This window comes from Phascolarctos cinereus, unplaced genomic scaffold, assembly GCF_003287225.1.
Source record: "Phascolarctos cinereus isolate Bilbo 61053 unplaced genomic scaffold, phaCin_HiC Scaffold_4;HRSCAF=312, whole genome shotgun sequence".
Lineage (NCBI taxonomy): Eukaryota > Metazoa > Chordata > Mammalia > Diprotodontia > Phascolarctidae > Phascolarctos > Phascolarctos cinereus.
The window spans coordinates 532,911,087-532,925,096 of record NW_027555847.1 but is presented as its reverse complement, the minus strand read 5'-3'; the positions used below and the strand labels follow the sequence as shown (position 1 = coordinate 532,925,096).

Here is a 14,010-nt window from a genome sequence, read left to right as displayed (position 1 = left end):
AAAAATCTATCTAATGAATAGGTCAAACATAAATCCAAAGATAGATGAAGAAGCATATGACCTTTCTTCTGATAGAAAGGTAAAAGGCTAATTATGAAGAAAAAAAGGGCTTTTTTTTCATTTTGGATCATGTCTTTTTTTAAATATTTTTTTTCTTTTCTTTCTTTAGGCAATTGGTGTTAAGTGACTTTCCCAGGGTCACACAGTGAGTAAGTGTCAAGGGTTTGGCCTGAGGCCAGATTTGAACTCAGATCCTCCTGACTTCAGAGCCAGTGTCCTTTCCACTGTACCACCTAGCTGCCCGTTGATCACATCTTGACCACATATATTTATTAGAAGACTTAGCTTCCTCTTCCCAAGGGGGAGGGAAATGAAGAATTAGTTTAATATCTCTGCCACCAACATCCTGTATCCCTCCCAAAAAGAAAAGAAATTAGAACAAAAAGATGTCCAGATGGAATAACAAAGAAGTAGGATAGCTTTGAAAGTTGCATATTGATTTTTTTCTATTCTTAAGAAGAAAAGCAAACTTTATCTAGTGGAGAGTGACAGTTTCTTAAGCAATCCTTTCTCATTTTACAATTTGTATGTAAATATGTGCTTTGCTTATTTGATAGATTCACAATGTATATTTTAAGTGAAATTCTATTTTAGTATATTGAATATGGAGATATTTCAATCCTAGAAGCCAATGAGGCTAATTTACTAAGATAGGATTGTAACTAGGTCTTCTTGATTTCAAATCAAGGATGATGGTGTAAGTCGTTGTGGACATTGACAAGGGATGCTATACAGTTAAGAATGAAATTTACCTGGACAAATTTCAGAAGTAGCAGAGTGAACCATTAAAGTGAGTGTGATATAATGGAAGAAATGAGCCTCTTAATTTGCATGGAGTTTGTAATAAGATGATTATTACTGAAATTCCTCACAGAGAGGAAATGTATTCATGAGAAAAAGAAGGACATAAAGAGTATAGAATAGAAATAGTAAGTATGTGTTAGAGAGAAAAATAAAAGGGAGGAATCTGAAAAGGTGTTCTTATGTGTGAAGGAGTCTTGACTTTGGAGGGAAGTCAAGTACACGAGACAGCATGAGTACATGTGAAGTTTAGTTATTTGGATGTAGCCGGTTCTTCGGACTTTGAAACAAGTTTGAGTGTTTGCAACAGGGGTGGATATTGGTGGGAATTTGTGCTTTACTCTGCACCATATGGCCCACCCACCCCAAGTAGTGATAAATTAGAGGACCTTTAAAAGAGTTTCAATTAGATTCTATATGACACAACATTCTAAAAGTACAACCTCTTAGCTCCCTGTAGCCTCTACAAGACAATCTAGCACATGAGACTAGTATGTCACTTTGTGTGTATGTGTGTGTGTGTGAGTATACATAATATACGTATATATGTATATTATGTATATATATATACACAAAAATATGTACTATATATATGTATATATGTATATATATATATATATATATATATACACATATCTTTTTGTTTTCATTTTTGTATACCCTGCACATGCAAATAAATTGGTGATCAGACACTGGGGAATATCAGGGGTTTACTGAGACTTTAGGGTGAGAGAAATGAGTCAGATAGTTGCAGCAAATCATTCGCAACACATTGATTAACATATCGACCAACAGTAGATGTGAGCAATTGTATTATCTGAGATAACATCTAACACATGAAATACAATCATTTTTTTTAAGGGACTGGATCTATTATGTTTCAAATGATGTTAAAAAAAAAGCAAGGGCAGCACTCATGATCTCAGACAAAACATTTTGTTTGACAATTTTCTTTCTTTTTAACATAATTTAAATAAATTTTGTTGATACGTTTTCCTTTTTAAATCAGTAGAGCAGCCTATTTATCCCTTCCCCAAACCATTCCTCTCTCTTCTGGAAAGTGATCCTGAATAACAAATTGTGTTTTTGGAGAGAAAAAAAGTACATATAACTCATCAATATCTTTCTTTAAAAATAAGTATGAAATTATGTGCAATATGTATCACCTGTAGACCTCCCAAATTCATAAAGTCATAGGTTAGGGAATGTCTTCTCATATTTCTTCATTTGATTCTTTGATCTTTACAATTTTGTCACATATACTTTTGATTTTTTGGTGCATCACTGTTCTTTCCATTTAAATTTTTGAAGTTATTTTTTATTTTTATATTTTCTCTTCTTACTTCACACTGCATTTGTTCACATGGACCTTTCTATACTTTTATATATTCATCACATTATTTCTTATAGCATAGTAATTTATCATAACATTCATGTATCACAATTTGTTTAGCCAATTCCTGATTGATAAGCTTGATTCCTATTTTTAGTTATCACAAAAAGTGCTGCTACAAATGATTTGGAATATATAGAGACTTTTTCTTAGCAACGATGTCCTTGGATTATAAGCTCAGAAATGGAGTCTCTGGACATTCTAGTAACTTCGTTTACATATTTCCAAATTTCTTTCCAAGTTACAAAGTAGGAATGAGGGACCATTTTCTTCCAGAAACAGAATTTCTAAAAAGACACAGTTCTTTAGTTATTTCCAAAATGATTGGAGAAAGGAGGGTGGACATGCGTTTCAAAACACTGTCCATGTAAGTCCACTGGTTGCTATTCTAAGGAGAGGAATGACTTAGGCAGGCTATCTGCTCCTGTTTCAGGTATGGAATTTGAGAGCTGACAATATGGAACTTACTAAGAAGTTTCTTCCAGAAACATACAAGTCAAGTCTTCTTTTTGTTTCAGCCAAGAAATTTTTTGAAAAAGAACTTGGGAAGCTCCTCCTCTATCCCTAAAGTGGGTGGGATTCAGAGAAAGGAGTCATCAGTGCAGCAGTTTTCAAAATCATAAAGGAATTCCTGAAGTTTCCATAAAAAGTGGACAAAGGTTGCCACCACCACCAAGACATGGAAAATCTGATGTGATTGGAACCATAAATCAAATTTTCCAGGAAAGACGTATTCAGGGATTCAGGCAGCATAAAGCCCAGCTCCAGTGATATGCATCACAGCCATGAGGGAAAAAAAACAAAACAAAACAAAACATCTGGTCCACTCTTGTGCCAATAATGAAGTGCATGGTGGCATAACCACACTCAAATCACATCCCAGGAACACTGCTGCTCTTGTTTGCTGGTGTTTGGGTGTGGAGAAATGGTCCCACTGGACCACAATGATGGCAGAGATGCTCAGTTCACAGACTATGGAGAGGTAGATTAGTTGTGGCTGTAGAGAGCAGTAGGAGTAACAGAGCCAGGGGCCAAAGCTCCCCATGATCAGTGGAGCAATCCCTAAATAGTCCAATGTGGAAGATGTCTGAGAGATTTTCTCTAAATGACAGTAGACTTCACTGTCTTTTAGCCAGTCACAGAGCATATCATTCAGGATGAGCAGCCAGCATCCTTCCCATATGGACCTGATACACAAATTCCTCTATCTTCTCCATGGTATGGTGAGCTTGTAGGGGCAATGTTAGTACCTGCACCTCTTTTTTTTCTTGGGGAACTGGACACGTTTGCTCTTCTTCAATTTTGGTGGAATTGGAGAGGCGGGTCATTCATTCATCCTTCTCTGTTAGTCTGGGTCCTAGCTTGGCAAGCTTCATTGTATCCATGCCCTGGTCACTACTGTGCCCACTGTCCTTCCCCACCACAGCAGACATCTGAGTGACACATCTACAAGCAGCAGTTTCACTATGGCTGAAACTTGAAGCTTCCAAGTCCTAGGGGAAGAGATATCCTTTTGATGATAGACCAGGCCAAGCTCCAGGGACAGTGTAGGCAGTTGTAGTGGCCAAAGGCTGGGACTGGCCACCTTCCCCTATGCAGGGGCAACACTGACCTCAGCTGTGGCCCCAGGAGCTAGGCAACTTCCATCCACCAGGGATTCAGAGGCTCTGATTTGGAAGGAGCGGAACAGCAAATGCAATCATTTTTATTAAATAGTAAGTTGACTTTCTATATCTTCTGTAAGAAAACAACTAAATCTAATAAGGAAAAGGAAGGACTGAATATCAAGAAATTTAAATATTTATTAATTTTAGTTCATATTAATGTATTAATATTAATGTCTATCAAGGGCTTCAATATTTACTTGTTAAATCACCTCTTTGTCTTCTTAAGGATAACAACATCCATATCCTAGAATTATGAGTATATATTTGACACTATTTATAAACTATAAGCATTCCACATGTATCTTTTCTCCACAGATCTTGATTTCTTAATATAAACAATAAGAAATCGATTTTTTTTCACTAAATTGAAATTTTTCCAGAGAAAAGCCTTAAGTGGTCATTGCCAGTCTTACAATTCCAATTCCAAATCCTATTCTAATTCCTATAAAAACTTAGTAATGGTATAGGGCTTTTGTACAGCAATGGATAAGTAAGTAAAGAAAAATACTTTAAAAAATTTGAGAGTTGTGAACTTTATAGACCTTGATTTTTATCAAAAACCTGGAAATTCTCAACTATATTTTGTGTGTTAAATTACAAAAAAAAAATAGACTTTAAGAGAATTTATATTAGACTTTGGGGAATATACTTTTTTTAAAAAAAAATCCATTGTTACTAAATAAAAACTGGGGGCACATAATAATTGACTATTTACAAACATCAGAATATATGTATTTGAGATCGTTGCTAGTAACATTTCAAAATCATAATGTATCAAAAATTCTGAAGTAATATCAGAGTATGCACTTCATAGAAAAGAGATTACATATTTCACAAGTATTTCATCCCAGTAGACCTTTTATTTTAAATTTTTTTCAATGCTAAATTTCCTGTGATTACATTTACAATGTTCAAATATTGTTCCTCAGATGAAGTTTAAACAATATAATTTATAGAAATACCATTTGAAATTATTCACAATTTTCCTCTGTATCTTGGACAATAAACACTTTATTTGAAAAGAAAGAAATGTCTACGTATTGATATGCTGTATACATATTTGAAGATGTTCTATGAGGTCCTTTCTTCTCTTCTTTTGGTTGTAAAAATATTTTGAAAGCCTACTGAATGAAATGATGAATATCATTTGAATAATGCAACTCATTTTCAATGTATTTTCTGCATAAGAAAAAGCTAGAGTGATTTGTTAATGTACAGTGTAAGTGAAAGTGACTTTTAAAATTATTGCTAATATAGACACACTAAAGAAAAATTTAAAATCCTATATAACAAGGATAAAATTTGATTTTTAAAGGATGTTTTAATGACTTGTTTCTTCTTTTTTCACTTTAAATTATTCATTTATGTATTTTTAGGTTTAAACAATTCCTTCCAAAAGATGTTGAGTTCCAAATTTTCTCCCAATCTCCCCCTCCCCCCCTCTAAGACAGCATGAATTCTGATTACCCCTTACTCTATCTGCCCTCCTTTCTATTTCCCCTGTTCTCTTATCCCTTTCCCCTTCTATTGTCCTATAGGGCAGGATAGATTTCTGTACCCCACTGCCTGTAAATCTTATTTCCCAGTTGTTTGTAACAACAATTTTTAACATTCATTTTTAAAACAGTTCAAAATTCTCTCCCTTCCTCCTTCCTTACCCACCTTCTTTGAGAAGGCAAGCAATTCAATATAGGTTACACATGTGTACTGATGCAAAATACTTTCATAATACTCATGAAAGACTAACTCTATTTCCTTCCATCCTATCCCATCATCAATTTATTGTATTCACTCTTTTGACCCTGTCCTTCCTCAAAAGTGTTAACTTCTGATTACCCCCTCCACCAATCTGTCCTTCCATCACACAGCCCCTCTCTTATCCCCTTCCTTTTACTTTCCTGTGCAGTAAGATATATTCCCATGCCCAATTGAGTATGTATGTTGTTCCCTCTTAAGCCAAATCTGATAAGAGTAAGGTTCCCTCATTCCCTCTCATCTTCCCCTCCTTACTCTCCAATGTGAAAGCTTTTCTTGCCTCTTTTATATGAGATAATTTGCCCCATTATACCAGTCCCTTTCTCCTTCTCCCAGTTTCTTTCTCTCTCACACCCCTTAATTGTATTTTTTAGATGCTATCCTTTCATATTCAACTCAATCTGTGCCCTCTATCTATCTATCTATCTATCTATCTATCTATCTATCTATCTATCTATCTATCTATCTATATATATTCCCTCCAACAACCGTAATAAGGAGAAAGGTCTCCTGAGTTACAAATATCGTGTTTCCATAGGAATGTAAATATTTCAAATTTAATAAGTCCCTTATGATTTCTCTTTTCTGTTTACCTTTTTTATACTTCTCTTGAGTCTCATATTTGTAGGACAATTTTTCTATTTAGTTGTATTTTTTTCCTCAAAAATGCAATAAATTCCTCTATGTCATTGAATGTCAATTTTTCCCAGCATTGATTACACTCAGTTTTGCTGGGTAGGTGATTGTTTGTTGTAATCCTAGATCCCTTGATCTCTGCAATATCATATTCTAAGCCCTTTGATTCCTTGATATAGAAGTTGTTAAACCTTCTGTTATCCTTATTGTGGTTTAACAATACTTGAATTATTTCTTTCTGACTGCTTGTAATATTTTCTCCTTGACCTGGGAACTCTGGAATTTGGCTATAATAATCCTGGGAGTTTTCTTTTTGGTATCTTTTTCAGGAGGTGATCATGGATTCTTTTAATTTCTATTTTGCCCTGTGGTTCTAGAATATCAGGGTAGTTTTCCTTGATAATTTATTGAAAAATGTTATCTATGCTCTTTTTTTTTTGATAATGGTTTTCAGGTAGCCCAATGTTTTCTTAAATTGTCTCTCCTGGATCTATTTTCCAGGTCAGTTGCTGTTCCCGTAAGATATTTTGCATTGTTTTTTTTTTCCATTCTTTTGGTTTTGTTTTATAATTTCTTGATTTCTCATAGAATCATTAGAGCTTAAATTTGCTCCATTCTAATTTTTAAGGAATTATTTTCTTCAATGAGCTTTTAGACCACCTTATATCTTTCAGACATTCTGCTTTGGAAGGCATTCTTCTCCTCATTGGCTTTCGGGACCTCATTTGCCATTTGAGTTGGTCTATTTTTAAGTTGTTATTTTCTTTAATATCTTGGGAGCTCCTTTAGCAAGTTGTTGGCATATTTTTCATGCTGTTCTTATGTCAGTCTTGTTTCTTTTCCAAATTTCTTACTTGTTTTGTAAAATCATTTTTGAGCTCTTCCATGGCCTGAGAGCAATTCATATTTTTCTTGGAGGTTATGTATATAGGAGCTTTTACTTTGTTGTCTTCTTTTGAGTGTATGTTTTGATCTTCCTTGTTACCAAAGTATGTTTCTATAGTCTGAGTTTTTTTTCTCCTCTTTGTTAATTTTCTCAGGCAATTATTTGACTCTCTAACTCTTTGTTGAAAATGGGTTCTGCTTCCAGTGTGGAAGGCATACTGTGCCAAGCTTCAAGGATTTTGTGTAGCTGTTTTCAGAGATACTTCTAGGACCCTGTAAGTTTTCAGTCCTCCTAAGCTGATATGATCTAAGAAGAAGTGTTTACTCCTCTCCTGGACTGTGTTCTCATCTGTGAGTGACAACAAGCACTGTTTTTTGCCCTGGTACTGTAAGGAACATTACCTCTCCACTGCTGCCACAAGCTCTACTCTGTCAGTGCTCCTCCTCATGCCAGGACTGCCACAAAGGAATTTGACCCAGATCCATATATGGACAAAGCAACATAATCCTGCCTCAGTGCCAGCAAAGAAACCCTTGTAATCTCCTTCTCAGCAGTTGTTCAATCCCCTTAATATCTATGGGCTAAGAACTCCTAAAGCAGCTGCTGTTATTGCTGCCACTCTGGGGCTGTGCTGGGTCTAAAGCTGGACTGTACTCCTCTCTCATCCAGGTTTGACAGGCCTTTCCAACTGACCTTCTAAGTTATCTTTGAAATTTGTGGGTTGAGACATCTGGAAACCAGCACACCTGCCTGTGATTCAGTCCTCTGAGGCCTGCTCTGGCTTCACTGGGGCCCAGTCTGTGCTGGTGCACTTTTGCTGGACTGGACCCCTCTCCCAGTGTTGTTCCACAGACCTTTCCTGTTGACCTTCCATGTTGTCTTGGGCTCAAAATTTGTTTTCACTCTGTCTTTTTGTGGTTCTGCTGCTCTAGAATGTTGAGCCATTTTTGCAGGTATTTGGAGGGGTTTGGGGGAGAGCCCAAGGGAGTTCTTGTATTTACTATGCCATCTTAGCTCAGCCTGACTTTTTTTTTCTTTAGATCATAGTTATTCTTGACAAAAAGTCCATTTGAACTTATAATATCAGACTGAGATTAAATCTGAATATTGGACAGGACAATTAGGAAAATAGACCTCAACATCAAAGTATATACAGGATATTATATTATGCCCTGGTATTCTGCCTTTCACTTCTCTTCTATAAGGAAGAGAGCATGTTTCACTATCTTTTACCATAACTATTTTTCAATTACTTGTACTTTGGATTTCCTTTAGCAATTATTTAATTTTTATTTTTGTTGTATATATTTTGTCTGTTTCTGCTTATTTTATTCATCATCACTTTATATAAATACTCCCATGTTTTTTTTCCAAATTCCTTATACCCTTAATTTCAATTGGTTTCTACATATTTTGCTTCTATTTTTTTTGTTCCAACAAAGTATAAGTAATGTACTTTTTATTTTATCTTTTACTTCCTTGTGGTATATGCCAAGTAGTGAAATTTCTCGGTGAAAGTATGTAGGAAATTTGTTCCATTTTCTAAACTGAAATTCAGAACAATTGAATTAATCCATAAGACCATCATCTTGGCACCAGTGCACTTGTTTTCACACAGTTCATCCTACAAAGACTGTTTCTATTTCTATCACATTTGTCAATTTAATGACATAAGACTAAAATTTAGACTGTTTAAAAAGAAAGAAAATATAACAACACACCAACAAAATATTTTTCCTAATATACCCAACTCTTGCCACGTTAAAAACAAATATTTCGTGTCTTGGTTTTACATTATTATATGTAAGTGTTTTATTTTCTTCTCTTTGGGTAAGTCTGTCTTTTGAATATCCTGCTCTCACTTAATATTATTTAAAGTAATGAACTGAATTCTTACCTTACATTTAGTGGACAATTGCTTGTTTCATATTTAGGCTTGACACTTTTATATGTATTATGGAGGTGCCAGATATTCTTCTCTCTTTCTCAGAAAATCATGTTCCATATTTCCTTTGATCTCTTATAAATATAGAATAATCTTATAAGTTTTCTGACTCATTATCAATGAGAGGATGTGAAATATTTTTGTTTTTGCTTGTTGCAAAGAATTGTTTTCCTGAAAATGTAGTTCTGATATGTGATTATAAATTTCTGGGTAAATTAGAGGGTTTTTTTTTGTTTGGTTGTTTTTCTTTTTAGTGATTATTGTGGATTCTCTTAATCTTTAAGTTGCTATATTCTTACAATATTTCTTGAATAATTTTCATATGTGACTTTTGAGGATTGATACTCAGCATTTTTTTTCATAATCTTTTTTCCTATAAGTCCTAAAATCCTTTGATTTTCATTTTGTAGCCTTTCTTCAACTTCAGGGATCCATTTTAGTAAGTTTTCTTTTGTTGTTGTTTGTTTGTTGAAATTGCTTCCCCAATATTTTGGTAAGAAGTTTCTGGGACAGTCATGTGGATTAGGTACTAAAAGACTTAATTTTTTCTTATCAATGACATAGAAAAATCATAGTAACATGTTTCTTTAAATTTACAGATGACACAAAATGGACTTGGTAGTTAATAGACACGGATAACAGGGTATGGGTTTCAAAGGTTTTCAAAGCTTAAAACTTTGGGTCCAATCTAATGAAGTTAAATTTAAGTGAACCAATCAATAAACATTTAATAAGCACATATTTTGTTCCAGGGACTCTGCTAAGTTCTGAAGGGAAAAGCAGCAAATGACAGTGTTACCCTCAAGTATATCGTAATGTAATGGGGGAGAGGAGCAAACAAACATGTCCAAACAAGTATTATGTATCCCAAACGAAAATGAGGAGGGGAAGGCACTGGAATCAAGAAGGGCTGTAAAAGCTTCCTAATATGAGAAGAGAGACCAGGACAGAACCCTATGGGAAATTCACCAATAAGAGGTATGATACGAACAATGATCCAGAAAAAGAGAAGAAATGGAGACCCAATAAACAAGTGAGAACCAAGAGAGTAAAAACAGAGGGAGAAGAGACAAGTCAAGAAAGGTAAATGTAGTCTTACATATGGGTCTAAAACATGAACCCCATAAATACAAATTAGGAAAGTAAGATTACATGTAAGTTAATCTGAAAAGAATGTGGGGATTTTAGTAGGGTTCAGGTTTAATATGCAACAAATATCTGATATGTTTTCCAAAGAAAATTTTGAGGCTTTAGGATGTAAAGGAAAGCATCACAGGCAGGAATAAAGATGTGATTGACTCACGGTGCTCTGACTCAATAAAATGTTAGGGGCTAGTGACTAGATGAGCAATTTCGTTGGTATCAGGCATTCCCATGTGTGGAAATTCCTATTACCACTTCAGGTCAACATGTAGTCTACAACTTTTAATAATTTGCCTAACACACTGAGAGATTAAATGACTAGCCCCGAAGTCATATAACAAGATTGCATCAGAGGCAGAGCTAGAAAACAGATTTTCTTGATTGTAAGGGCAGCTCACAATTTCCTGTATCATACTTTCAGAGTTTGTGGTTTTGCATTTTAGGAAGACATGATAAACTGGAATTAATTTTGAGGTAGATAATCACAATAGGAAAGGCCTCAATATCATGTCATATAAATGTCAATTGAAGAAACTTATTATATTTGGTCTTGAGGAGAGTAGAAATGGATAAATTATAATTGATTTCAAGTATTTGAATGGATGTGATGCAAAAATTAGGCTTATTTTGTTTGGTCATAGAATACAACAAATGTATGTGCAGTAGGTATAAGCTGCAAAGATACAGATTTCAAATTTCTGTATGGTAAGTCAATAAAAATAAAATAAATATTGCTAACAATTAGAGTTGGTGCAAAGTGGAACCCAATGCTTTGAGAGATAGTGGACTCACCTTCAAGTCCCCTTCTTGAATTACATAGCCTAAGTAAAGGCTAATCACTTGTGAATAATTTGGGGTTTTCTTTTTGGGGGTAGAGGTTGTACTACATGGTTACTGAGGCATTTTCCATCTCTGAAATTCTATGATATTTTGATTTGGAGAGCTAACTTCCAAATGGGAAGACTAATGAAATGTTCTTGGGAAAAGTAGAATTTGAGTAAGTTCTTCATATCTTGTTATAATTTTAATATGAAGGGGGAAAGGAGAACATTATGAATAGAAAGAATAGTATAAACAAATCAACAATGTAAGAATGCCTAAGCAGTATGAACATAGTAGCTTTATTTACAGCATAATATTTATAATAATTAGAACTGAACAATAAAATGGACTATTTCTGGAGGTAGTTTTCCTTTCATTTTTCAATAAACAGTAGATAACCTCTATGGGCCTTCTTCAGGGTTCAACTGTGCTAGATGACCCCTGAGATTCCTTACAGCTATTAGAATCCCTGAGATCAGGGAAGCCAGAAAGCAGAAGTTAAGGAGAGAGAGAACATTCCAGAAATGAGATGCAGCTAGTGAAAAATCAGAAAATAAGGATGAAGTGTCATGTATTAGGAACAACAATTAGGCCAGCTTTGCTGGATCGCATATTATATGGGAAAGAGCAAGAAAACTGGAAAAGGAAGAAGTGAGGTTATGAAGGGCTCTAAATGCCAAATAGGGAATTTTAAATTTGATCCTGAAAATAATGAGGATTCACTAGAGTTTATTAAGTAGGCAATGACTTGGTCAGACTTGAAATTTAGGAAAACCACTTTGGCAACTGAATGGTTAAGGGATTAATGTGGGGAATGGCTTGAGGCAAGGATATCAATAAGAAGGCTACTCAGTAGATAAAGTGTGAACTGATGAGGGCCTGAACCAATGTGACCACTATATCAGTTGACAAAAGGTTAAACATGTTAGAGAATTTGTAAACGTATAAACAAAAAGTTTTAAAAATAAATTAGATATGTCAGAAAAGTGCAAGTGAGGAGCCATAGATGAAATTGATGCTATAAAGTGAATGACTAGGATGATGATAATCTCCATACCAATAGCAAAGTTTAGAAGAAGGAAGATTTTGGAGGGAAAAGTGATGAATTCTGTTTTAGACATATTGAGGTCAGTAGGAAGCATGATGAGAGATTAAAGGCATTGCCCTGTCACAATGAGGACCAAGTTGAAATTATGAAGCAGAAATTTATAAAAGACCCAGTTAGTACGCATTCAAGAATTTCTCCAACTTTATCCAACATCACATAAATAGAAGTAAAGTTGGCAAACGGTGTGAGTTACCTGAGGTTGGTGTTTGGCATGGTATAATTAACAGTATAACAAAGGGTGAAGGGATTTGAGTATAGAATAAAGTTGAGTCAATTCACTAAGGAATCAAAATAGAGAAGAAAGGACAGTCATTTCAAGGGTTATGGCCTGCAAATGAAAAAAAGTCAAGTAATTGAAAGTCTTGGTTAGAATAAAGAATAGCATTACATAGGGAAAATGAAATTATTATCAAATAAAGGAATTTAAGAGGTTATGAATGTGAAAATGGAAGTTCACTTGTGGGTGATGGTAGGATCAGGGAAGTGAATCAAAAGAGTAAGAATGTAGGAAATGGTGTTGAAGCCAGATCAGAACCCTCTCATGATGATAACATTATATTCAATTTTGGGTTTTGCATTTTAGGAAGGATATGATAAGCTGGAGATCATTTAGAGGTGGGCCATTATAATATGAAAGAAATCAAATTCATGTGATATAACTGGCCCTGCTGCTTCTGGGAACATCATCTGGCCTAGAATTCTGATTCCCAGGTCACACAAATGTACAGTTCCTGGATCTAAGGATTCCACCACATGCTGCTTTTAAATTGAAGCATTTTAAAAGGTACAAATGCAAAAGGGGAATTAAAAGCATTGATTTGTACTTGGCTTTTTAAAGCAACTCAACCAATAACTTGTTATTTCTCTAAATTTAACAAGTGAAAGGTGACCACACCAGCCCTCATTAGCACACATACCATTATAATCAAGTGAAAGATGTTCTAAAAGGAGAATAATTTGCAAAATATTATTATAGGCTATTATTCTCAGATTCAAAATAAAAATAACTGTTCGGCACACAAAATAAATAGTCATCTTTTAAGTGACATTGCTTAAACTTCTTGAAAGAAAATATTTATGATTCCCTGGGCAGAGATTTGTTCACTTCTCTTTTCCAAAAAGACAGCTTAAACTAATATATTTTAATACAGAAACATTTACTTTATTCTCAATAGATGTAACAGGCCATCTTATTCAGATAAATTATTGCTCATAACACATCCTAGCTAGTGGCTCACCACATAGTGAAATAAATTCATTACCAAACTTCCTAACTTCTCTAGTTAGTTGTAAGACTCAATATTAGTCACTATTCAAGAGCTTTAACTATCTGGAAGAATAAATGGCATTCTCTCTATTCCTGGGGTGAAAATCAGTCTACAGACCCCTTTTATATATAGGTACCAAGTGATCTAGACTGTGGGCAATAATTCTGTTTTTATGGGAGATAAAGTAGATTCATTTCAGGTTTGGATTATCCTTTTTTTCTTTCAATGTTTTTATATTTTTATTTCTTTTTTATTTCTATTACTATTTTTATTATGACTATACTTTAAAAAATCTTTGGTTAATATTCTTTTTTTTCCCACTTAAAAGCATTTCCTTTTTTTTCCAATTATTTGTAAACATAGTTTTTAACATTCACGTTTATAAGATTTCAAGTTCCAATTTCTCTCCCTCTGTCCCTCTCCACACCTCTCCCCAAGACAGCAAGCAATCTGATATAATTTAGATATGAACAATCATCTTACATATATTTATACATGTGTCATGTTGTGAAAGAAGAATCAGAAC

At 34.4% G+C, this 14,010-nt stretch overlaps 2 pseudogenes; both read right to left on the bottom strand.

The window, feature by feature from the left end:
* Nucleotides 1-2,834: 2,834 nt before the first annotated feature.
* Nucleotides 2,835-3,401, bottom strand: LOC110207858 (adiponectin receptor protein 1 pseudogene; annotated as a pseudogene).
* Nucleotides 3,402-3,582: 181 nt separating this feature from the next.
* Nucleotides 3,583-14,010, bottom strand: part of LOC110207857 (heat shock factor protein 1 pseudogene) — a 71,940-nt pseudogene continuing 61,512 nt past the window's right edge.